The sequence below is a fragment of the Leptonotus elevatus genome, chromosome 2 (assembly GCF_054856555.1).
Source record: "Leptonotus elevatus isolate MCC_2025b chromosome 2, RoL_Lele_1.0, whole genome shotgun sequence".
Lineage (NCBI taxonomy): Eukaryota > Metazoa > Chordata > Actinopteri > Syngnathiformes > Syngnathidae > Leptonotus > Leptonotus elevatus.
In genome coordinates, this window is record NC_141240.1 from 16757385 (window position 1) to 16784783 (window position 27399).

Below are 27399 nucleotides of genomic sequence, written 5' to 3' on the forward strand. Positions count from 1 at the left end.
ACAGAGTAGCCACACTAGTTTACGCGTCATTTTGGAAGAAGAGGACGTCCCAGGCGTGAAAATTGCAACATGGTTCAATATACGAACACCGTGTGGAACAGCTTAAACATTGGTTGACATGCAGAGCACTCCAAGTGGGCAGAAAGAAAGAAGTTTTAGTATGAAGGTAAGATTTATTGTACGAACATAGCTCGTAATCCGGTGCTAGCGAGCTAGCTCATCTCATGTTGTTGTCACGAAAACTGAATACATTGAAGTCACGATTTGTATTTCAAGATTTGAAGCCTACCAGTGTAAACATACGATCAATAGCTTGTACCTGTAAAAAAAAAGTGGACAGTACTCAGCTACTTGTATTTGACTAACATTATATTCAAGCATCTGTACTCTTACTATCATAATAAAATGAAAACAAAACGTTTTTACTGCGAGTGGATCTTTAAGCCGCTACAGGTATTTTAACCTCAACCCTTTACCGTCTGTATTTAATCAATTAATTTCAAATATTACAATTTATTGATAAATGTCAGTATTTTTGCAATGTATGCTTTGCAAAGTTAAAATAAAAGGCTCTTACACTTTTAAACGTACACATTTGCTTTCAACACTGAAGCCAAATAAAAATAATGCAAATGGGAATGTTTATAAACAATGTCTGTGTCTATCAGTATTACCACTATTTCTGATATTAAGATGTGACAAAATCTTAGTTTTTTTCCTGGCTAACAAGATAAAGCTAAACATTTAACTGATTACGTATAATGTCAGTGGCTGTGTTTTGATAATGACACAGCTAGGAAGCTATGATTATTTTTTATTGTATGAATATTCTGACCCAACCATTCTATTCGCACAGATGCCAGCATGCAGTCAATCAAAGCTACTTCTTGATCAATCGCTAGACGGTGGCACATGGTGTGACGTCAAACCTGCTTCAAAGTGGCTGTGAAGTCCAACAAATGAGAATCCTTGATACACTGGTTACTGTTCTGAGAGAATTTCACTACAAACACCTTTGGGAAAGTGAAGAAATTATGCTTTCTAAATGTCTTCCAATTTTGAGTTTGAAATGTTGCAGGAGTACAATTTAATCCATATTGAGAGTTATTTGAAATAGTCAGATCAAATAACAACATGTATCATTCAATAAACAAGATTGTGCATCATTTGAAATGTTTTATTTGATGTCCAGAAGAGCCGTTTCTGCATCCATCCAAGACGAGAACAGTATTCTTCTCACAAACAGAACAAAAGTTATTGATGGAGCTGTATGAGGAATTCAAGACTCACCAAAAAAGGCAATACTGCTGCTATCACTAAGACGAGGGAAATATGATTGGCAAAAAAGAAAAGAAAAAAGCAGACAGACTAAATATATAAGTTATAATTGTTTCATGTTAGATGTGTATTTCACATTAATCGTGTTATTAATTATTGATTTAATGTAAAGCACCTCGAATTGACCTACATATTCATTCTTCACGGTTACATCTCAACAGTAGCCAAAAGCGATCATGGCAGCAAGTCGGCAAGTAGCCTATAACAATATATATAAAAAATAAGACTAAATAGGTGTTGCCCATTATTGTAGCCACCAGAAAAAAAGACTGACCACTGCCACAGGTAGATCTGCAAAATAATTTTCCATAATCCAGTTTGATGGAATACCCCCAGGTGTCATCTCCTGTCTCTTGGCTGCTTTCTGATGGAGTGCGTCATCCTTTTCACTGATGCTTCAGCAGTTGTCTCCACCTTTTGAGCAAGATTTTGAAATATATGAGATTCTCATTTAATTAAAAATAAATAAACTAACATTTGACCTAGTTACTTTTGTTAAAGTAGCTGCGTGACAGTGACACTGCTCACATCTTAGTAATACAGATAGACTGGCATTTCAAAAGCAGAATAGCCAATATTTAAATAAGAGTAATGTTACATTGGAAAATGTAACTCAAGTAGAAATTAAAAGCGCAGAAAAAATACTTGCACAAATATTTGAGTACTGTGAGTGATGAGTAAACTAAGTGTAAGAGCAAAATACTGACATTTATCAATAAATTATAATATTTGAAATAAAATGATTAAATACAGAGGATAAAGGGTTGAGGTTGAAATACCTGGAGCGGCTTAAAGATCCACTCGCAGTAAAAACGTTTTGTTTTCATTTTATTATGATAGTAAGAGTACAGATGCTTGAATATAATGTTAGTCAAATACAAGTAGCTGAGTACTGTCCACTTTTTTTTTTACAGGTACAAGCTATTGGTCGTATGTTTACACTGGTAGGCTTCAAATCTTGAAATACAAATTGTGACTTCAATGTATTCAGTTTTCGTGACAACAACATGAGATGAGCTAGCTAGCTAGCACCGGATTACGAGCTATGTTCGTACAATAAATCTTACCTTCATACTAAAACTTCTTTCTTTCTGCCCACTTGGAGTGCTCTGCATGTCAACCAATGTTTAAGCTGTTCCACACGGCGTTCGTATATTGAACCATGTTGACATTTTCACGCCTGGGACGTCCTCTTCTTCCAAAATGACGCGTAAACTAGTGTGGCTACTCTGTTTGGAATTGCGGATTTATGGGCGTCATTTGAGTTCAACCCACGGTCGTTCGCTCAACCAATGAGGTTGAGCTTTAGCCCGCCCAAATCCTCCAGAGCCCGCCCTCTTCTTCTACGAGTACAAATCACGGCGCTCTACAAGTACACATTAGTTTTGCTCCATTTGTAGCGCGACAAATGGGGCAAAACTCACGTCACTGAACAGCAGCAGAAAACCCACTTGTGACTCCTAGTGGCGACTTCTTTGACTACAAGTTGTCATTTCTACAGGTACAAATCACAACTTTTACAGATACAAATTTATAGTTTTTGTACAGGTACAAAAAATTTTTTTGTACAGATACAAATCATGACTTTTACAGGTACAAATTTGTTTTTACAGATACAAATTTGTTTTACACATACACATTTTTTTTTTTACAGGTACAAATTTCTTTTACAGACACAATTTTTTTTTTTACAGGCACACATTTTTTTTACAGATACAAATCACGACTTTTACAGATACAAATTTAGACTTTTTTCTACAGGTACAATTTTTTTGCACAAGTTAGTTTTGCACCAAATTTACCTCCATACACATGGCTATTACTTCATGAGTCATGACTGACATTGAAGTGTCTCTTTCAGTATACCCTTTTCAATCACTTGCCTCTGGGTTAATGTGTCTGCCAAAGGGTCCATAAACTCAGTTAAACTCACATTTATAACTGACATCTCCTCTTCAAGCAAAGGTATAGTCTAGTGAGGGTATTTCTGCAAACCATAAAAATGAATCATCAACTTGCTGTTATGCATGACCACAGCATAAAAAGTTTATTATAATTTAATGCATCCATCCCTTTTCTGTGCCGCTCATCCTGATTAGGTTAGTTGAGCTGGAGTCTGTCCCAGCTGACTGACTTTGAGCGAGAAGCAGGGTACACCCAGAACTCATCGCAGGACAATCACCCACACTCTTGTTCACATGTTCTGACAATTTAGATGTTCCATTGAACCTAAAATGGTTTGCCTGTGGAACAAGCACAAGATGCAAGCAAACTCCACACAGGAAGGCAGGAGCCGAGATTCGAACCACCTGAATATGCTAATCTCCTGTCCACCATGAACCCCTTGTAGTAAAGAGTGAGCAATATGTTATATCTCTGTGGGTGAACCACAAAGAAACAGTTTCTGCCCCCCACCCCTAAAAAATGTATATACCTATATTTAAAAAAATATATATATTTTTTTTCATCAATAAGACACAATTTGGGGTTGTACATACAGTAAGCAAATTCGGCATAAAGTAGTACAGTAGGTTTGCGAGGTAACATCACATCAACTTTTGTGGAGCACCCTTCATAACGACGATTGCTGACAACTATGGATTTTCCGTGACAAGAGAAAAAGAATAAACAAGCGTTTCACTTTCACTAAACACAAACTCAAACTTTCTGGCCAGCAGAGGGCGCCGACAAGCAATCTTGAAAATGACAGCATACAAGAGGCTCCTTTTAGCGAACATTTCAAAATACATTGCGAATTTACTGGTCGCTATAATAGTCACCAAACCATACTAGATGTTGGCCTTCTCGTGTTGGGCTAAATTTATTTATTTATTTTCATGTGACCACAGACACCCATGATAAGGATAAACTAGGCATAACACACTAATGAAGCTCAACACTTGTTTTGGGCACGTCAAATGCAGACAAATTCAGATGGATGATCCTTTCAAAATACAGTATAAGACTTGTGGAAGCACTGCCTGCAGGTGATCAGTTGATTTCATTAAAATTAACAAGAAACACAGCATCTATCAATCCATTTTCTGAACAGTTGATCATTTTCATAATCCCACCAGTGTGTAATAGAAAATTCAAAACTGGTATACTGTATTTCCATTTGTGATAGGCCCATTAATCTTCCCACTGCCACTCACTGAAAACTCAAAACTGTCCATGGGTGTCATTAAAACTAATGACCCATATTCCAAAATGTCTACTGTACTGGCATATATATACACGGTGTATAATATTTTGATAATGCAGCGTCGCGTTGCAACAACACGTTCTGCTTCGTAGCCGCTTTTGCATTTGACTTTATTTTGACAGCATGATATGCAGTTTCCTGTCCCGCTCCGTCATACTGCTGGTGCCTTGACTCCTCTTCATTCAACTCTCTGAGACTGGACAGTGGACGCTCGCATTACAACAACCTGCTGGACGAAAATACTTTGCTTTGGTTTCTGAGTAAACAGAGGTAGTCTTACACATTTTTCGGACACTGAAGTTGTTTACCAACAATTTAGCAAACGACTTGTCTCACCCCATCAAAAAAGACTGAGCCGACGAGCCGCAAAGTGTGTTGAGGTGGATCTACTTTGCTGGTTGTGTCGAGGTGAGAAGTGAGCCGCTTTGCTCGTCTCAACATCCTGGACAGCCGAGGGACCTTCTTGGCCCAAACTACAGGTACGTTCACCGCCACTGTCGTTTGAAACAACACGGAGGAAGTTAATTAAGAAAAAAAGTAACTTTTAGCATCGGTATTGATGATTTTCCCAACTCCAAAATCGTTACTGTTTTGTGTGTTCTTGTGGTCTGCTACACTCGTTTGACACTTTCATTTTTTTTTTGGCTTTTATGTTATATATTTATTTACTTATTTTTTGACTATGCGTTTTCAGACTCATCAAAACAAACGCCATTGTTATTGCTATTTCGCTGTCTCGTGAGCTTGAGCATCTTGTGCACGCACAACTACACGCCCCTGGACGGACTCCCTCTTTTGTCAGCTGACAAAGGAATGTGTCAGGCGTGTGCACCAATGCCAAATGCCTTATGCTTTATTGTTCACCTGCTAACAGTGTCTTCTGCTGTACATGTGCACAACTGCTCTGCTGAAGCCTCAGTTGCAAAATCAGAAGTCGCACACTCGCTGCTGAACTTGGCTTGCTTGTTATTGCAGTACAGTACGTGAAGTCTTGAGTCTTTTCACTTTGCAATCTGGAGAGTGTCTCATATGGATCATGAATCATGTGTCCCTTTGTCCAATTTAGCCCTTTCTAATAGAGTTGTGAATCACAGTCACTGGCAAATGCCAATAATTTCAGTTCCAATTGATATATGTGTGTATTTTGGAAAAGCAAATGAATCACTATCTATGCAACTGAGGAAAGAAAAACAAGACATTTTAACTATCCTTTCATCAGTTTTATACTCATTGTATTTATTTGGGTGGCGGGTCAGCTGGTACCTATTTCAGCTGAATTTGTGCAAGAAAGGAGTCACACCCATGACTGTTCGCCAGTCAATCCTAGGGCACTTAAACAGACAACCATTCATACCCACATTAACACCTACGGATAATTTAGAGCAGGGGTGTCAAAGCTTTGCTTTCATTTTGGCGGGGCCCACATTGGAGCCCCCTCAGGGGGTACATTATAATGGTAAACGCGAATGTATAAACACTAAGGGTGTCATGATACAGCAAAACAAATCATGTTTGATATGGGGGTGCAGCAATGTAACCTCAGGTTTGAATGGCAAAACCTGGCTTTAGTGACCACCATGGAGCGTGTAGGCGTAATGGAGACAGCTGCAACAGAGTCCAAATCGTCAAGTGGTTTTAACAAACAAGAAAGTGTCATTGTACATTGTTCTGTGATGATAATATTTTTATGGGGCATCAGCAATTAAAGGTGCAGTGTTAAGGTAAATTTCTAATTGGAGGGCTTCATCATTGTAAGCTTTCATAGATGCTAAAAAATATTTCTGGATTTTTAGTGACACAGCCACATACAGTATACAATACGCACTAGTGATGCACAGAAAATTCGGCCACTGAAAATTTTCAGCCAAAAATGGCAACTTTCACCATTTTCGGCATTCGGTCGAAATAAAATTAAAGCCGAAAGAATATGGCCGAAATCGGTTGTGGTAACGCAGGCAAGCGTCTGTTTGTATTAAACAGCGAACGCGGAGGTGAGTGTCCGCCTCGCTTCTCGCTGGCTTTTCAACGTGTGAGTTTGCACCAGTTGCAGCAGCTCTCGGGTTCATTGCGCACACGGAGGAGAGGGGTCTCGCTTGGTGTACAACATTTAAGAGGGTTGAAAAAAAAGACAGAACTGCCGTGTACAGCAGTACTGGTGAGCCACTCTTTCTCCCGCAGCACCTTCCCCTTTTTTATTTTTATTTTTATAAGAGCTCCTCGAACGCTTCCACGTTTTCGCATCCCGGTGGCCGTGCTAAATACTTTAGCTAATGCTAGCACTATTGCTGTCAACAGCTTTAAACACGGAAACACTTACCGCTACCGACCTGTACAGGACGCTGTGTGCGACTTAGCAGTCCGTTCCCGAACAAAAGTATTTATTTATTTTTAAACGTTGGGAAAAATGGGAATGTGCCGATTTTAAGTGCGCCGCACCTTGTCCCGCCGCATGCGTCCGTGTCCGCCTGTACGAACTACATTGACTATAAAGTGCAATCGCCCCGCCAGAAAATGCTCAACCCACGTTTGGTGTTTAATGTACCATTAGCCAAAATGTCTGCTGTGTGGGCACATCTCAATTTATATTGTGCTTTGTTAAAATGCCAGTGCTAAATACATATTTTATAATAATATATATATATATTTTTTTATTAATTATAATAAATGCAATGATAGTAAAAATTGGCATCGTTTTTTTGTTTCAGTTTTCGGCCAAGCATTTTTCATTTTTGATACTCTCTCTTCCTATCTGATCTCATTCAACTTCAAAAGTTCAAGGGGAGTGATGTGATCAGAAGTGAACATAAATTTTAAGATTCCATCTGGAACATTGTAAAGAAGGCAGAGTGTGTTAGGAAGCACCCTGTCACTATTATCTACTACTTCTGTAATTGGTACCCAAACAAAAATATAGCAAAAATTGTAGAGTAGAATTATTTCTCTTGCAAAATGTCTTCAAATTAGGCCTGCACGATATTAGAAAAACATGTGGTATGCGATATAGTTGTTGCAATATTGATATTATTGCTATATTTAACATGTACCTAAAAAAATAAAAATTTTATTATCAAAATGAAAGATTTTTTTTTCATATGGCAAAATAAGCAAGTTCAATGTATTATTAGTTAACTAATTCACTCCCAGCAATCCCCTTCACTCCCAGCTGTTTTACTACATTTTGACAGATTTTACAAGGCCCACAGAATATTGTGTTCTATTGCTATAAAAACATGGAACCTACCAAAAGAAAGATTAGTCTCTTCTTTCATCACGAAAAAAAAGTATATTTCTATCTTTTCCGTTTTGCAGCAATGAGCATTAAAATATAATAATACGTTATAATAAGTTGTAATATATAAAAGTTATAATAAATTTCATCCTTATTCACAAATCTATTTAGAACTGTGAGTAAATGAGCTTTTTTTCAACATGGTCCTGGTTGATCTCTTTTGCTCTGCTGCCACTTTCTGGCCGTTTGTGTAATAACTACCATTTCTTCAACCGCTTTGCAGTTGAGAGGCTGCATCAAAGCCTTCTTTCTGTATGCTATAGCATAAAAAAACATATACAAAAAAAACCTGTATAAATACGTCTTTGGGACACTTAAAACATTTAAAATAGACCATATTTATACGTTTTTGGGAGCAAATGAGTTTTAATTGTATTTATCCTACATAATGTTCAACTATTGAATGGTGATGCACATTTAAGTCTGCGTCTGACTGGTCAAATTCAGATAAAAGCATAAAATTCCATATGAAACTTATTGCATGTCTTTGTGATATGCATATTGCAAGGGCCAATATCGATATCGATATTTTTTTTATATATTGCCCAGCCCTACTTCAAATGTCTGTACCTTGTGGGAAAATGTACCTTCAATGTACACTTTAGGACAAATTATTGGTTGACAGGACTAGACCAAACTCAAAAACATGCAAGGATGCAAAAGCAGTGGCTTTTGAAAACATCACCCTAATTTGTTGTTGCCTTATAGGCAGTTAAGAACAATGTGATAAAGGCTGTTTGGGGAAGCCCAAAGATTTATGTATTATGTCTCGTTTACAACCTTTGAAAAGATTCTCGTCCTGACATATGCCAACCACAGTCTCCTCAGTCTGCCCTTTCTCTGCTCCCTTATGATGATCAGGGTGTTCCAGCTTCCACACATTCTTGGATAGCTGGCCATCTGCTAACTGAGGGTTGCTTCCAGAAGTGCTAGATCACATTACCCACTCTTGACTTATTTAAAGGATATGAATAAAACTGTGCATATTTGTGGCATCATGAGTGACTTTTGTGTGAATTGGATTCAGTCCATGTCTGTCACGTTTGCTATTTCAGATGCTTGGACGGCAACCAGATATTTTCACAATTATACGACAATTGGCTCCCTCTGTTTAGAGCTTTTCACGTAATTCCACAGTGCAGTTGTCAATAGGTGGCATGCAGGAAGTGCTTTGGTTGCCATCTGGACCTTCAACCCCTTAGACACACTAGTACTACACACACAGCAGTAGGTTGAAAGGGCACTTAAACAGGCAGCTGGTCACTGAAAAGTGATGCTACGCAGCTGAAACGACCATATTCTAGGCTTTTCGACGAATCATATAAGACTGTGGAAGTATGTACACAGCAGTCAACTGGCTCTTATAATTTATAGTTGCCAAGTTGGACCGGCTGCCTTTGAGCAGCACCAGGACAATGAATAATGAGGAATCCTAATGCTTTTGAAAAGAGACGCCAAGTAAACCCTCCCTTGCATCTGTTCAATCTCAGGTGTCACTAAGGGGCATGCAAAATGTTTTAGTGCTTCATTTCGTCAGATGTTCTGTATGTATAGTCAGGGAATTCGTTTTGGCTTTGGGTAACATTCATATAGAAATTCTGGTGATCATGTGGATTTTGATTGATCCGATTTGTGCGTTTAAGCATTGTTTTGACTCGAGTCAATGTAGGAATAATATGCTCACTATTTTTATTTCAATTTACCACACAGGCTGTTGTGCACACACAACATTGGTAGAGTCAGGGCATTTAGCTGTTGGGCTGACAAGTATATGAATATACTGTATATAATTAAGAACAGCAGACATATGGTTTTATTTTAACGAATCTGCTAACAATTTTTGTTTTGTTTTTTTGTCCATGCTTGTCAGCATTTTGTTTGCGCTCATCTTCAAAACAAATTGAAAAGGGAGGGGTGGTTTTAGAGGAATTATGTGTGTGAAGGACAATTCAGCCAAACATTGCACATACTAAAACAAAAAGTGTTTTTATTTGATTGTATTTTTTTAAATCAACAATGCAGTACATGCAGAAGACCAACAGAACTTGTAATTATGTTAAAAAGTCAACTGATTGTCAGGAAATTACTACAGTAGTAAATTAATTAACTTATTTTTTTACTATTGATTAAGGCAATTAAAATGTCCATTCCTAAATGGGACTAGGACTGTTACAGCATTACCCCAAAATTTAGACTCGATTAATTTCTCTATTTCAGACCCGCAACAGTTCAATACACGATTCACTCGGAACCTGCTGCAAATAGGGTCGAGTTAAATGCATGATTTCCAGGCTCCAAGGCTAGTCTTATGTTTCTTATCAAATTAATTATGGTTATTTTATATAAATTTTCTCTCCACTGTCTGTGAGGTCAAATAGTTGTAGCTAGATTGGAGGCACAAACTCTGTGATTTGGATGGGTCATTTCATGGGTGTCATGCAATTTGAAAGAGGACAAGTTTGCGTCTTAGAATGTCATGTTTTTCGATTTCAATATTCATTACAGCTCTAAGTGGAATACAAATGAGTCATTCCTTTTCTTGGTGAGCAGTCATTCATTCTTTGTACTTGGATTCCATCTTTAACAACGGCCAGTGGAAGTCCATTGGGAAAAGTCCTGATAAAGAGCGGTGACCAGTAAAAGTTTGAATATTTCCACTGTGAGAATGTGCATGTTAGATCTGGATATTAGAAGTATTTTGGGCGTTAACGTACCAGCCCTTGCAGCAGCTGGTGGTCTCGTATGGTGCATTCTTCTCTTATGGGTGTTTGTGCTACTGAGGGGTGTGGGAGTGAAGAATTTGCTTTTGCTGGAGCAGTACCATGGCCACGGGCATCGCTGGTTAGATAAGGAAATCCTGGACCCATATTTTCTTCCCATCCCCATACCACACAGTCAAAATGCCTCTCAAATAGTTGATTCAGATATACACACTGCTGTATCTGCTCCTTTGATTGGATGTGGGGCTTTAATCAAGCCTGTGAAGGTGTTTGGCTGACTGTCACATTGGCAGCCAAATGAATGCCTCTTTTCATGAGCAGCAAGTTTCCATCCTACTGTACTTACATGCAAATCCCCAATAACCTCTCATGCTGACTGCACACAAAGAAGCAAAGAGAAAATAGCTCACAGATGTAATGTGCTTGGTTGCAGTCAGTTATTGTTCAAAGTTTGTCAGCGTGTCTTTTCTGTTTTAAGCTTTAATAATAGACCTGAAATGGATCACGTATGGTTTACGCCAGGTGGGAGGAGTGGCCTAGAAGTTTAATATATTAAGTAGTTCACAAATTGGATGAATGGATGGATGGATTGAATACATATACTCACTGTAATATCACTAATGGGATTTGTTTCCCTAATACAGCCCTGAGTTTGATTTTGATTACTGTGCCTGTTGGAAAGTACTGTACATTTGGTTATTTTATATAGAAGCACCACTGGACGCATTTCTCATTTGATCTAGGTCTCTTTAATGTCACTTCAAAATAAAGTGAGAACAGGTAATCAGTCATAGTGTGTTGTATAATTTTTCATAGAATAATTGAAAATATATCATGGTTCTTCCCACCTTATTACCCAGCTCGACTGTGAAAAGTTACTTCAGGACCTCCTAGACAGCTACCAAAAAAATTCTCTTTTGTAAATAATAAATAAACAGTAGTGTTCTGCTTGGTCAAGGTAAAATCTTCAGCATATCTGCTGGTCTGACTTTGTCCTCAAATTCAGAATAAAATCATTTTTTATATTTGTGCATGCACATCGTATAATTAAATTACTTTGCGGTTTCATTTAATCAGCAAGATAAACCCCTGTTTGTGTATGAATTTAATGCAACATGGGCAAGATTAAACTTTTGCAATGTAGTACACTTTTCAAAAATAATCTGTTTACAGCAGGACAGAAGTAAGAGTAAGAGGAGGGTGTGGTTCTATTGTAAGGAAGCAGCCTCAAGCCCAACATTTGCTTATGCCACCATCTTCTATCCCTGTACCCAGCTCTCTAGAGATCCTCAGTTTAGCCAATAACCTAGACCTCTGAAACAAAACTCACAATTTTAACCCTCTCTATAAAGCACATACAGTATATTCACTAAGAAGTTATCATTTAAATCAGGTGCTGGTAACTGGTGTACCGCAGGCAGTATGCTGCGCTTCATTGCCCTATCTGATGTTTCTTAAGATCGAATACATGATCTAAATTAATTGCTATGGGAAAAAATGCCGCCTTGTTATGAAAACTGTTACAAATTGAATTATATCTGTCTGACTGTAATACTGAACTGGATTTAACAATAGTTAAGAGCAAACATGTTTGTACTTTAGCCCCTTCAGTCATTTGCCTGTGCAAGATCAGTTGCCAGAAGCCAGAAACGTAAACCTGCTTCCCCTTAAGCCTTTGGCCCTAATACCCACTGACAAACCCCAGGACAGTTGCTTTTGCAGAACTATGCCAGACTAACTCACAGCTGGAGAATTCCTCTCTATCGAGAAGTACGTACATTGCATTTTTATGACCTGGTGGCATAGGCAGCTGCCAGCCATATTCATTACAGCACATTAATGACACTCCCTTTAATAAATACACAGAAATGAACTATATTTTCTACCAAACCACCAGTGTCAGTGTAATCAATATCATTTGCACAAGTGTCAAGATAAAATCCTGGGAATTGATTGATCTGGCAAACCCAGCTCAACTGCTTTATTCTCCTGTCAGTATAGCGAATGGATTTAGGATTACGTGTTTGTACACATACAAAGCAGGTCTTCGGGCCATTGCTAAGTCCTGCTCAACTCAGAGCTGACTTTGGGGCCTGTAGGTGCTCGCTATTATGAGGAGGTTCATTTGATCCTTATTTTTATTAGCAGCGAAGGGGATTTGAGAACATCAATATAGATGCAATAAGATAGTACATTGATCAAATCTCTTTAGGCTACTCAGGAGAAGAGGATGAATAGGAATCTTCTCCCCTCAGGGCCACATCTGTCTTGGATCCTTGTTAAAAATGTTCTTGGCGTCAACTCTGGCTGGTCACTAATGTTAGTGTTATTGGAGCTCCACATTTTTTTAGTTTTTTTTTTTATGTAGTGATAAACATTGCTCTAGTAAAAAAGACTTGTTCTTGTACTTCCTGTAAAATATGCTGACTAGAAGGACAGTGTTTCCTCAACTGTTGGGGGTACATTTAATAGTGTGGGCGTTCATCAAATAAAGCGGTTGACAATTTCTTATGTTTTTCCCTTCTTGAGAGGATTATTGTAATGTTTACATTGGTGAATCAGCTTACGCTGTACTTTTTGACGCTGTGATGTTGAGGGCAGTAAAACCCTCCTAAGTCTCACTGATTGATAAAAAAAAACTGTGGGGAAGTAATAAGGTTGACGATTAAGCTATAAAACCTCCAGGCTGCCCGCCACCCAGTATGAATCAACACACTCAAAAGTTTTCTCTGAGTTTTATGGTATCTCAGCCACTGCTTTAATTGAAAATTCCTGCAAAAACCTTGAGGCTTGACTTTTGTTGTTGTTGTTGTTGTTGTTGTTGTTGTTGATTTTTAATAACAAAAATTATTTTAATTTTAGTGGACAAGAGAGAGCAAGTAAGTTGCAAATGTCTTAGTCCAATGTAGTGTACGACCAAATGAAAATGTTTGATTAATGTATGTAATTAATAGGATTATTTTACACAAGACACATAAATCACAGAAACATCTTAGAAAACTACAGTGGATACTTAATTATTTGTAATTATTATTATGTAGCTTGCATAATGTCTGCATCCAATACATTTCTAATTAGAAACATTGAGATACAGGGCAAACAAATACATGACCTACTGTATATCTGCAATCTTTCAGTCAAAAATGCTGTACAAAACAGTTGTGTTCGGTTCAGAATTTCTTCATGTATTAATTGCCAATTGCCAGTTGTATAAAGTAATATAAGAACTATGACCCTTTTTGTCACCATTCTGTTGGTTTACCAACTGCAGTTAGAGCACTAGATGTAGAGACGCAGTCTGATGATTAATTACCGGTTTTGCGAGGCAAATGAGAAAGAAACACTATTGACACAGATCCACCTACGCAGCCTGTGATGACGATTCAAACCACATCAGGATTTACAGTTTCAAAACCTACCGTGACAAATTGATCTGAACACTCACACTTTCTCGAAGCATGTCTTCATATTTCATGCTATTTGCACAAGCAGCATGCTAAATGACTACTGACATTCCACTCATTCTAGTAGCATAGCAGCCATCCCCATACAACTGATTTGATTATTATTTAATAACCTCATTTATGGGAACCTTTTCTTTTTTCTCCTTGAAATATATCGCTTTTCATATAAGCTACCAATTAAAAGTAACCTTCTTTCAATCTTTCTATCAGGCTGCAAATGATTGTACTATTATGACTTTCTGTTATTTGTATTGAAGTAAGTTGTATTGTCGGCACACACAAGTGCATGACTTTATTCAGTGAATGTAAGAAGTTTATGTTTCACTCTGGCTCTGGCATTTTTGCTTACCCGTAAATTGCATGTTCTACCTTCACTTGCAGGGATTCTTCCCTGCTATTCTGACTTCATCCCCCAAAGCATCTAAATTCCCTATAGGTGTGAATGTGTGTGTGAATGATTCACTGTTTTAAAACTCTATGTTAATCCTGCAGATGAATAATGATCATCTATCAAAGCTGATCGTACCTTTAGCCCTAAATCCTAGGCTCCACTTTACTGATCGTAAATGGCAGCAATATCCTCATGCAGTTCCTGCACTATTCGTGTTGCATTCCACTTACCCATAAACTACAGTTCAACAGGAAATGCTTATCCCATTTAGTTTGAAATTTAGCTGGCAAGTTGGTATTGAACCTGAAAAGTGGCTTTAAATTACTCATTTCTCAGGCTCGTGGGATATCCAGTCCGTAAGTGGCTGACTGTTTTATTAGATATAGAGAGAAAATCACTGTAAGAGAGAGGATACATTTCCATAGTCAACAACAGTTGAAGCCATATGATAAAGGACTTTAGCCTATGGCCAGTGAACACAGGAAACTATTATTATTCATGTTTGCTATATAAACTGAGTGATGAATGCCATTCAAAATGTTTGACCTGTTTGATCATAGCAATTCAAGTCTCATGACTAATTTCTATGAGGTGCAGCTACAATGAAGTCAGGTGTGATTATTAACTTAAAGCCAACATTTTCAACATAGCAAACATGGAATACACTGGGATTTTCTCCATTCAGTCTTTATTCCGTTACGACCATGATGGTCATTTTCCAAGTGGCCAACATGAGTTTATTTTTCAGAACTCTCTTATAGCAAAAATGATCTTCCATTCTGACACAGCACATAACGACTAGGATATATGAATCCTTTCTATGTAAAAAACAGATGAAGAAGATGTTGCTTGGATGGCAGCATATGTTGTTCCAAAACCCACATATAAGTTTTAGCATCAATAGTGCTTTCACAGATGTACAAGTTACCCATGCTCATGGGCACTAACGCAATTCTCTCAATATGAAATGTGGAGACGTCAGACCACAGCACTTTGTGTCAGTCCATCTCAGATGAGCTCAGGCCCAGAAGAGCCGGCGGTGTATCAGGTTGTTGATACTGAATATGACTTTCGCTTTGCATGGTAGAGTTTGCATTTGTAGATGTAGCAGGAAACTTTATTTGTAAGCATTGTTGTCACCATGGGACCCACCCGCATTGTCATATTGTTGCTAAATTGTGACCCATTTTATAGAAGTTAAAAGCAATAAAGCATTTTTTGTTTAAACATAGCTTATGATAATATATATGTACATGTGCAGTGTGTTACATTTTTAAACAGAGTTTTAAATTAGATTGGCATACCACAGAAAGCATATTAATAGCTCTTACATTTGCTACCCAAAGGCTAGTGATGGGTACCGAAGACTGTACTTTTTGTGGTTGTGAAGGGAGTACAACAGTTGACGATTTTTCATGGCGCACTGGAACGCAACATTTCCATACACCAGCGTACTGACATCACCCACTTGTGCAGGATTTCACAAACGAGCGAGATTTTTGCGGCACCAAGCCAAACAAATACAGTTTATGAAGCATGACAGCCTCCGCGCCAGACGCAGGCTGGCAAAGTCCCCGGTTCCCCGCAATCAGTGCATGGCTGAAAGGGAGGTGTCGGCGGTGTCGTCCCTTGCTGCACCCCCGCACGCCACCCGCACCGAAACTGAGAGGTCCGTCTTTGCCAATTCCGTCTATATTCATTCATTCAGGGGCGGTGGCCTACCAAAAAACAAAACAAAAAACATGCGATATGCCATATACAGTAGTTGAATATCGTGATCTTGATATTATTGCAATTTTTAACATGTATCTAATGAAATTTTAATCGAATGAAATAATTACATTTTGTTCATGTGGCAAAATAAGCAAGTTCAATGTATTCTTAGTTAGTCATTGTTATTACCCTAGATAATGCTCAACTATTGGATGGTGATGCACATTTAATTTTGTCTGTCCGGTCAACAATTCCATTAGAAACTTATTGCATGTCTTTGCAATATGCATATTGCATGGGCCAATATTGCGATACTGATGTTTTTTCTATATATTTTTCAGCCCTAGCTGGGAGGCTTCACCATAAGTGTTGTCTGTGTGTGTTGAAGACCAGCCCTCCCCTCGCCATCCCTGTCAAATCTCCAAATTTTTACAAACTCAAAGTTGGCAAGTATGGCCTGCCCCCACTGCTGAATTATTTTTCTAGAGGAAATACTGCAATAGGTAAATACTGTAGATAAATTGTTTTTTTTGTCTAAAACCCAAACACAAGTTTGTTAGTTAATATAGTATTTTTTTAGAACGTAAAATTGTAATACCACCTTGAACTTTTTACACTTGCGTGACCATTGTTATTAAAACATGAGAGGCATGAGGTGCATCTGCAACACAGCTTTTATCATTGTATTACCCTGTTAATTATTCTTTAAAGTTGTTTTGCCCCTTTAAAGTTCCATTGCAATCAGCATAGGAAGTGTCATAAACACTAGTTGTTTGGACAACAGCTAAAAATAACTTGAAGTAAACTAATGCATTTTCCACTAATACAGCACTCATTGCGAAGACGACACCTAAATCTTCCAGTCGACTTCATGATCTTCTCAGTTACAAACAGATGGTAGCGGCTCACTGTGTGTGTGTCTGTCTCCAGGTGCGGTCCTCTGCTTTCCACCCGCATAAACACCATGATTATTATTCTAATAACATGCTTTCACATGAAGGTGTGGGACAGAAGCTTGAAAAATAGAGCAGAAGTTGCTTTCATAGTGTGTGTGTGTGTTTACACTTAGTAGGGGGCAATTTAGCAGCTGGACAAACGGACTTGATCCAATTACTGCTCCACTAGAAGACCTCTAAGGAGTCTGAAGAAGCACATCTACTTTCTTCACAGACAAATTTTACGTAACATGAATCCAAACAAAACCATTTTAAATTATAGGACATGCAACAACAAAAAAACACAGTATAGTAATATTGAATCCATTCTTTGATCATTTAGTGATAAAGGTGGTAAAATTGTTGATAAAACAATTTTGCCAAAATAATCATATAATCACATCAAACCTGATTTAGCTAAGGGACTGTAACAATTTATTGTCATGTATCCCTTTATCCATCATGCTCTTGTTCTCTGGCTAAATGGAACTTCCTCTCCCCCTCATCTTACTGAGCCGACCCTTGGCAGGCCAGGCCATGTATGCTTCCCTCTCCTCCCTCTCTCCCTCCCAGCTGCCATTTGTTGCATCTTTTCTTTTTCCAGGGTGCACAGTTTGACCCCAGTTGCCCTTGACACTTGCATTTGTGTGGCGACAGCCAATCAATAGAAACTACTATGGCCCAGTGTCAGATGTTGAGTCCACTAATTGAAACCAACAACAAGCCACAGTAGACGACAATGAGCATTTTTAGGCACATGTGTGTGTCAGGGTGATGAATGTGGAGGATAGAAAATCTGCCACATTCACATGGTGATCACTAGTCATGAGCCTTTGTTAGGAAAGAAAAGCAACAACAAGAAAATCCCAACAACCATTTGACAGAAGCATTACATTGTGATTAGAAGCATGTCCTTATCCTTATTTCTTTCTTCTAAACAGATGAAATTAAATAACAATCCAAAAATTTGATAGAATATCCTTAAACACATTTTGTTTATCTTCTAAATGTTTTGCATGGAGTGATGTACTAACATTGCATAGATTTATTTAGTTCCTTGCTTTTAATTTGTCTGATTTAAAAGATTCAATTGCCTCAAATTAATGGTAAATCCAGTCTGTTGTTCATTTGTTTGTTCTAAGTACAGCATGTCTGCCATCTTTTTATAGTGATGATAGGCACTATTATTTTGGTGTGCATTGCTGCAAGGACAACACATGTGTTAATTTGAATTCTAATTTGACATCCTTGCTTTATCTCCATCTTATTTTGACTCTTCAAAATATTATTCCCTGTATTCTCATGCAGTATGGTTAAAAGGCAATATAAAGGTTGTATAACTTATTCTGAACGTATTTCCATTCACATTTGTTTTGAAGATGAATGAATAAAAATGGTGAACACAAAAAGTGATGGCTCCTATTCAGATTTAATATGCCAAATGCCTTTTCCACAATGCAGTTTCTCCTTTAAAAAAAATCAAAAAGGACACACTGTTCTCATTGGACAGTGACAACTTTATACTAGGTGCCTGTGAAAATACTTTGATGGTGTAAATCACAGTTCTATCAATTACAATTATTGACATGACATGAATCAACATCTTTGGTGAAGTTAAATGAAAATACCACTATTGATGTTTTTTTGTTGCATTAAACACAAAGGGAAAGGTCTGGTTTCAAAGATAACAATTAATCCAAAACATCACTGAGTCTCTTCTCATTAATAATTCATCTCTGAGCATCAGTCCTGACATTGAGCGTGCATCCAAGCCTTTATTCAAATATTCAGCATTCATGCCAGGCAACAGTGAGAGCCAGTTCTACGGCTTTCTCAAGTTGCCTGACATACATTTGCAGGCTATTCATCTTCTGCGGAAGCGTTTGAATTCAACAATGCATAAACAACATTTAGTATTATGAAAATAAAAACAATAATACTTGCATAGCCACAGGTTTACACAATTTCCATTACTTTTGTTGATCCAATAAAATGTGTTTATTTTATAAATGACACTTAATAATATATATAGTTATACATTTATTGAGTCACCCCACCAGAACTCTTTGTTTTTGTGCAATACAATACAAAATGCAAACAAAGTGAAATTACACCAATATTTTGATCTACTTATACAGCTCTGTTTGAATGGCACAGTGTGAGCACTGGTAGGCCGAGTGTATTTAAAATAATAATAAAAATAATAATAATAATGCCTTTTTTTCTATTGAGCTGTCCTTTTCACTTTCTAAAATTGTTCAACTTATATACACTTTGAGTGTTTTTCTTCCCTTTTCCTTACTCTGTTTTTGTTAAATCCCCCAGGTATGATCAATCATTGATGATCCCAGGTGTCTTGATGCCTCATGGGACATTCTAATTTGCTAGCCAGTCCTTATGTAGACTACCCCTCAAGACTCTCACGCACACACGCACACATGCACACCTTCTGCGCCCCAGCCCCTCCTTGCTTTTTAAGATCAGAGTTAAACCATATTGCTCTCCCAAATCTGCCAGCCGTCTTGGCTGTTTCTTATCTCTGCTTTCTGCTCTCTTCCCCCACTGGATGAGGGGAGCAGCGGCCTCATTTAAAAAAGCAATGGGGTTCCCTAAGCCATTAGCCATATTAGTGTTGGTTCCATGCCCATACCCTTCTCGAACAAAGACATCTTGATGCTTCGTGGTACAGTTTGGTTGGAATTTGTCAGGCCTGACCGATCTGTAGTGTTGCAGCCTGTTGGAAACAGAGTCTATCGTTGCGGCTGTCTGACTATTTTTTATGCTTTTAATTTCATTATTATTTTATGACATAGCCTACATACTTTTAAGTCAGTAAGACCAACTACAGCTGACAGAGACACTGGTGGCCATTCATTTGAAAGAGATGACAGTTAAATGAAAAGGGTGTTGTCCTTGTGATTAATGACATCTAGAATCCTCTGCCTGCTTTCTTGCAGGTTCTATCGGGCGCTTAACCCTTTGGCAATAACTCCTTTGTTTCCAGATCACAATCACACACCTCTGAGCTTTAACACAGGCAAGCTCCTCTCATCAATCATCTTTGATTTTCTGCCAGCGATTCAGATAGTGGGGCGACGTCGAGTGTGAGTGGTACTACACTGTGCGTGCGTGTGTGTTATGTTGCACATTGAACAAGATTGAGAGAGCGCAGTCTATTAAGCATTTGACAATTGACGACCTCCCACTCAAAAGCAACCTGCTTAGATTGTCCTCCCTTTTCCAGACCAAGGAAGCTGAGGAGGGTGGAAGCTGGGTTTGAAGGCGTGTCCCTGGGGGCGTTCTTTTACTTACTAATGAAGCTGTCTGTCACTCAGCTTGCTGACAGAAGGACAGAATATCACACCCACCCCAAAATGCCTCTCATTTGTCAATAGAAGAAAGTATGAGGAAATTGGATTCAGTCAGTCACTTATTAGAACATGCAAAAGTGGCATTCTTCATTTAACCCCTACAGCATATCCATTGTGATGTGTTGTGATGGTCCCGAACTATAACATTATTATTCACTAACCTTACTCTATATCCATTCATTTTACATCCTAATGCAAGTGTTTTACTGTCATGTTTGCATTTTTAAAGCCTTATATTTTCAATGCCTTTTAAGCCCTTTGTCACTGACATTTTGGAGACACTGTTCAGTCAGAAGATTTTTCATTGTGATTGAATAGTATTTGCTTATGTAGGTTTATTACTAGCATACCTTAACAACTCACTTGAATTTCACGAAGCTTTGTTGCGGGGTGTTGCATGAGCACAGAAAAACATTGAGAATACAGATAGTGGGATCCAGGAAGCATGCATTAATCAAAATGTAAACACCTTCAACCACAGACGATGGAGGACCTTACAGGCTACAGGACATGAGTGTTCTGCATATAGGCAAAGGCCTGCTCTTCACTGAGTGCCCCATAACCAGTTGTGCATCATAAGTCTCTTAAATTTGCAATTGAATGATGGATTAGTGAAATTTTGGCAACACGCATATTTTGTTAGTTGCGAAAATGTTTTAAAGTCTTTAACCAATCATTGTACCCTCAAAAAGATGACCACACTGCAAACCAGGATGTTCAGTTTGAACCAGTAGCTTCCCAATAGGCCTTTGGTGGCTCTAATGCGCTATCAACAATGAAAGGTGAATTAGGAACACCCGTCACTGGTGCTTTCTGGGGGTTCCAGGAGGATTATGTCTGCATGGGTGCCCTGGCCTCAGATGAAACATCGTCTGGGATGAAAAACACTCTGTGTGCCAGTACACTGTTAGGACCAAGTGTTAGTTGTCTTTTTTTTCTTGTGCATTCCTTAGGCAACATTTGACTTCTGCCTGATAGTCCAATACTCAAAATGTAAATGATGTTGTTGACAAGTAGCTAGGCTTAACGGGGGACCACCCTTTCATGTTCAACTTCTAATAGCTGTTTCAGGAATGACACACAAACAATTCCCACATTATTATTTTATTTCTTCCCAGACTGAAAGCGTAGACAGTCTGGTGGTAGAACAACTGTCCTTTCATCAGACTGCCAGTGGGGTTAAAAGTTCAGTCTGCCACTCCCAGATTTGCTCAAAACCCAGATTGGCACTCCTCAATTATAAATAAATAAAGCAAATCAGAGTACTGTACAGTAAAATGCTACTCGACAGCACATAACTGTTTAATGAGCTGTCTGTATGTTGTTACACTCTGACATCAAGATGAATTGATTTTGTCTTCTTGAATCAGGTAACAATATTGAAACATTGTCTACACACAATAAATAATTCATAGCTTGTTGGTTTAAGCAAAAAGAAGTTATGTCTCAGGAGTCTTTTTCCAATCACATAAACTACCTAAACAATTAAACAAAAAATGTGGCTGTATAGTGTATTCAACATTTATTTGTATTACTACTAATAATAAATACTATGCAAATCTCATTTATTATTATTATTATTATTTGTATTAAGAAAAGAGAGGGCATTTTTCATTATTTGCTGTACAGCAAATACCAGGAAAAGGCAGGAGTTCAAAATCTATGAATGTGGACAATTTAGTGCAGATCTATACACAGCTCCGTCCAGATTTATTTTTCTACTTGGAGCACATTGGCTCATACCTTGAAATTAGAAAATATTAGAAAACTTTGTGGAAAATGTAGGGGTGCACACTGTAAATCGATTGCAAAGTAAATATTCACATTTCCATTTCATTATTACCATTTAACTGATAAATGGGATGAATTGCAGAGCAAATATTTCTCAGCAACAACAAATATTTATGAATAATAATTTTAGATAGAATCAGAAAATATACAGGTCAAACATGCGCAAGTAAATGAAAAACTTCCTTGCACAAATTTTAGAGACAAAATGCCACCGTTTAGGGGCAGTTTGAGCCCTGTCTATACTGTAGTTTTGTCACCGGCCACATTGTAGGCATGTTATGGCTATGAAACCATACAAATGTTTAAATACATTATATTATTACACATACAGGCCGAAATCGCATATGTTACAATTTGACAAATTTAATATTTATTTTTTATTTTTAATGACCAATCTAAAGTGTTGAAAATGTCTCGCTCTCTTTGATGATGTAATGTTAATGGTTGAAAAAACTTTTCTGCGGTCTCCTTGATAAGTGACAACTTTGGAGGAACAAGGTTTTGGCCCAATGCCAGCTATATACAAAACAAATGGTTCTGGATCACTAACTCTAACCAGTTCACAGCCCTTTAATGCCCCCCCCCCACACCACCCCACCCACACCAAACCCCCATCCCCCAACCCATGGCTGCTTGTGCCTATCCTGGTTGATTTAGGTCAAAAGTTGGACTAGTTGCTGTTCAATCACAGGGAAATTGTGGATGGGTTATTGAATGGGAATTGATCTTAACTTAACCCAAGTGTCTCAAATGTGAGACATTACATTAGTAACAGATATCTTTATTGATTAATTTCTCAAAGGCAACAAGTGAGAATCTCAACAAGTTTGAATATTTTTTGACTTGTTTGTTGGTAGCTTTGTGCTGATTGTGCACCAGTGTTCATCACGAGGGCACAGAGAATGCCATGCCATTTAGAAAATGCTTGGACGCCGAAGATAGCAGCCACGGTGGCCAGGACACAGAGAAGTGTCAAGGGTTTAGTGAGAGGGGGTACAACAGGACTGGTTCCACTTAACATGTTACAAGTTAAAGGTGTGCTTTAAAACCTGTCCATGAATAAAAAAAAATCATGCGCTCAAAATCTCCACTAGCCTACTAAGTTCTGTGATGTGGATTCGTATGACTCTTTCAAGAGCTCCTGAGACTGCTTTTCATAAACTATAGAATTGATTTGATTTGTGGCGGCTCAGCAGAAAGCAGATCTGGCATATTAGCAATAATGCTCTGGTTCTGTGCCACTTGCGTTGTGGCTGGATATGAGACCTTTTTTCATTGTAGCTTCTGGAATTCAATAACGCAGCAGAAAAACCAGTCTCGATGTTTCCCAGAATCCAAGCATAAAATTAACTGACCGTATAATGTTGTTAAAACAAGTTAAGTAGCATCCTTGCCTTTGGGGACACGTGTATTGGTTGACCGCAGGCAGTGTGACAAGCTGATTAAAATGCCCACAGACCAGGAGAGCGAAACGTCCACTCTGCATTTGCTCATCTCAGTCTGGTTGTCATGACAACGAAGGGTGACAAAGGCTCCCTCAGACGATTGAGTGCACTGAAAGGAGAAGTGGGCATGTGTGCGATTGTGTATGTGTGAGTGTGTGTGAGTAAGAGAGAGAGAGAGAGAGAGAGAGAGAGAGAGAGAGGAGAGAGAGAGAGGAGAGAGAGAGAGAGAGAGAGAGAGAGAGAGAGAGAGAGAGAGAGGAGAGAGAGAGAGAGGAGAGAGAGAGGAGAGAGAGAGAGAGAGAGAGAGAGAGAGAGAGAGAGGAGAGAGGAGAAGAGAGAGAGAGAGGAGAGAGAGAGGAGAGAGAGAGAGAGAGAGATGAGAGGAGGAGAGAGAGAGAGAGAGAGAGAGAGAGAGAGAGAGAGAGAGGAGAGAGAGAGAGAGAGAGAGAGAGAGAGAGCGAGAGCGTGTGACATGGAGTGATGTTGCTGTACAAGAGGTAGGTGGTAATGTATTCAGACCATCCACAAACAAATGAGTAGGCAAAGCTCGCCTCCTTAGCATTCTGCGACACAATGACCCTGACAGCATGTCCTCAATGACGTCACGCTTCATACTGAGCATATGGCCAGACTGTATTGAGAATCCGGGCTAGCTACAGATTGTTATAATTTTTTTTTTAAACAGCAATACAAACAACAGAATACAATGCGCTTTCTTTACACACTGTATTCCTTCAACTTAATTGAATACATCCAATCATGCGTTCAAGTGCAATTCTGTTTACGATGGTATACAAATGTAGCTTCCCATGCTTCTGCTACATCAAGTTTGTGCACCTATTTCTGATACCACACAAAGGACACTCAGTTGTTTTTAAAGTGTGTTCAGCAATCCTCTTTGATTTAGGCAGGTACTGAAACGCCTTAAAACAGCACAGATGCATGCCAGTAGTTTGATTTGCAAAGCAGCAGTGACTACTGCAAATAGAATTAACTACATTGTTAGAGGCGTTGCATTGTATTAGAAGCAACAAAGCCTTCAAAAACGACACATCCAATAAACATGTTTTAACCCAGGGCCATTTGGATCTCAAAGCTGGTCACTCGTCCTGTAAAAAAAAAGAGTTTAAAATTGGGTTTCAGCTGCTATTATCAATCAATACTCTCCCTTGTCATTCTTATCCTAAATGGCTTTCAGGTTAGAGTTTGTTTACCTGACCGATTGTGGCAAGCTATAGCACGATTGTGTATTTTCTTGACCACATGTACGGTAGTTGTCTTTTTCGTTTCATCATAAGGGTTATGCGGTCTTGATCATTTCTCAGTTAAGTGGTATCTGTTTGTCCTTCCCCTCTGATCAACATCTTGCTAAAGTGGTACATGCTTCTCATCTTAATCAAGGAAAGAAATACAGGGTAACAGTACACAATAGAAACCGATAGAAAGAGACTTCTGTTTTGTTCTTCTTGTATGGTGTTTAGAAATTACAAGACAATGACATTTCTATTTTCACTTTACAGGGACTTAAATAGCATCGCCTTGTATGTCATCAGGAGCTTGTAGTTAGTTGGGTTGGGGGAGTTGATAATCTCCTCTATTCTCCTTGCAAGCGTATTCATTTAGTTTGGATGTTTGTTTCATCAAATAAATAGCTAAATGTGATTTCTTACTTCATTTAAGCCACAGCATATCTTAAGCCTACGCATACCTCAAATTTTGTCTCGCAAAGCAGCTGGAACTGACCAAACTGTTGTGTTGTTTGTGGGGTTCCGGAACTAGTTTTCATAAGTGGCCGTCTAGTGATCAATGGTTTTGCTGCAATTCAAAATTGTAATCAATGGTGAATGGCGGTGCATATCCAATCAAAATGTATCCCCCCTGATAAGAACACCGGAGATCACAGTTTTTTTCTATTGCCGCAAGTTTGTTTATATGCGCTTGAGTCAATAACCTGATGTGAGGTGGGGAGTCTCTGAATGTATTTGCAACGATCCAGTTAGTTGTTTTCATCTGCATGGCTTGGTATGCGCCATGCCAATGAGAAACCAAGTGTTGAAAATGACTGAGCCATTTGTGAAACTTTTTCTATTCAGGAAATAGATATACAGTACTTTGTACTTGCAGAGCATGGTTGCAGTCTTAAGTTTGGGTTGTACTACTCCAGTCCTGAGGGTGGCAGTCGAGTGTACAACAAAGTGGTTGACGACTAATCTAGAAGTTTCCACAAATCTGGTTCTGCAACCTGAATCTGCAAAAGTACAGCTTTTTTTTCTTTTTCTTTTTTTCTGGCTTATCATGCCACAAACTTACTCTACCCTTGTGACAAAATCTGAAACATTTATATTCAAACACCTTCATTTTTGCTAACCTGTTGTTTACCCCATGGTAATAAAATTATGCAATGTGTCGAACGCAGATCTTATTTCATTTGATACCAAGCACCATGCAGCTAGGCTCAACACCTGCTTTTCCCTGGGAGAGACTCTGGAGTGAAAGGATCCTGCTATAAATCGGCCTCAGTGAGTGTGTTTGTGTCTGTGCACTTATGTGGATTTGTGTGTTAGCTCGCTTTCCAAGGGAAGTAGCTTTTATCCTGTGTCCGCTCCGGCCAACCTCTCGGCCAGAGAGCAGTGAAAAGGACACTATTCCCTCCAGCGGCGGCACACAGAGAGCTCCTTCAGCCCACCGGAGGAGCAGAGAGAGAGACCCTTCTGTATCTGCATGAGAAATGAGGACAGAGAGATGACCATTGACAATAAAGAAGGTGACGGAAATGGAAAGGGGCCAAGCATGGCCACATCTGCCTCTCATAACGTTAGCGCTTTCACTTATTTGACCGCCCCCACACAAACGCAGACACTTTGTCAATATGCTCTTCCCATGTGAAGTTGTAGGTGGAAAGGATAGTAAAATGAGATGAAGCTACCAATGAATTTTTTAAAGTGTTGTTTAGCAACTAGTTTATTGGAGTTTTAACCTGTAAAAAAATGTTAGTTGGTTACTCATGAAACTGAAAAGTGATCAGATTCAGTGGTATTGTATGTGTTTTTTAATTCCAGCTCATTCGTAACTAATTTGCGTGAGTTAATTGCCCATGACAGAAAGTGCTCACACTGTACAATCCTGACTGAGATCCACAACTTGACTGCATGTTAACTCATTTGCTGCCAAAAACGTATAGAAACGTTCTATTTTAAATATTGCCATGGTCCCAAAAACGTATTTATACATTTATGTTTTTTTTTATGCTAGATCATACAGAAGGCTTTGATGCAGCCTCTGACCTGAAGAGGTCGCCTAAAGCAATGGTAGTTATTACAAAAAACGGCCAGCAGGTGACAGCAGAGTATAAGAGATCAACCAGGGCCATGGTGCAAAAAAGCACCAGTGTTTTAAACAGATTTGTGAATAATGATGAAACTTAGCTGTATTCTAATGCTAATAACTGCAAGTCGGAAACAGATACAAATATATACATTATTTCCTGATGAAAGAAGAGACTCTAATCTTTCTTTTGGTAGGTTCCATGGTTTTATAGCAATAGAACACAATATTTTGTGGGCCTTGCAAAATCAGTCAGTCCAGTAAAACAGTAAAACAGCCGGTAGCGAAGGGGGGTTGCTTCAGTGAGAATGGCTGGGAGTGATTAAGATAAAGTTATTGCTGTATGCTGAAAGTGTTGAATTTTATGTTGACTGTCAAATTTTTTAAAATGAGCTTTCAATTTTTTTTTTTAC

General features: G+C 38.5%; 1 protein-coding gene and 1 long non-coding RNA gene across 2 annotated transcripts in view; both read left to right on the forward strand.

Annotated features, from left to right (window-relative positions):
* Nucleotides 1-1166, forward strand: LOC147178619 (uncharacterized). The gene is made up of 2 exons (XR_015094168.1): nt 1-166; nt 857-1166. It is a non-coding gene; the product is annotated as an uncharacterized LOC147178619 (long non-coding RNA).
* A 3581-nt stretch (nt 1167-4747) lies between these two features.
* Nucleotides 4748-27399, forward strand: part of LOC147178620 (plexin-B1-like) — a 54072-nt gene continuing 31420 nt past the window's right edge. Inside the window, exon 1 of the mRNA XM_086068342.1 lies at nt 4748-5022. The gene's annotated coding sequence lies outside the window, so the exon portion shown is untranslated. The remainder of the gene's footprint in view (nt 5023-27399) is intronic.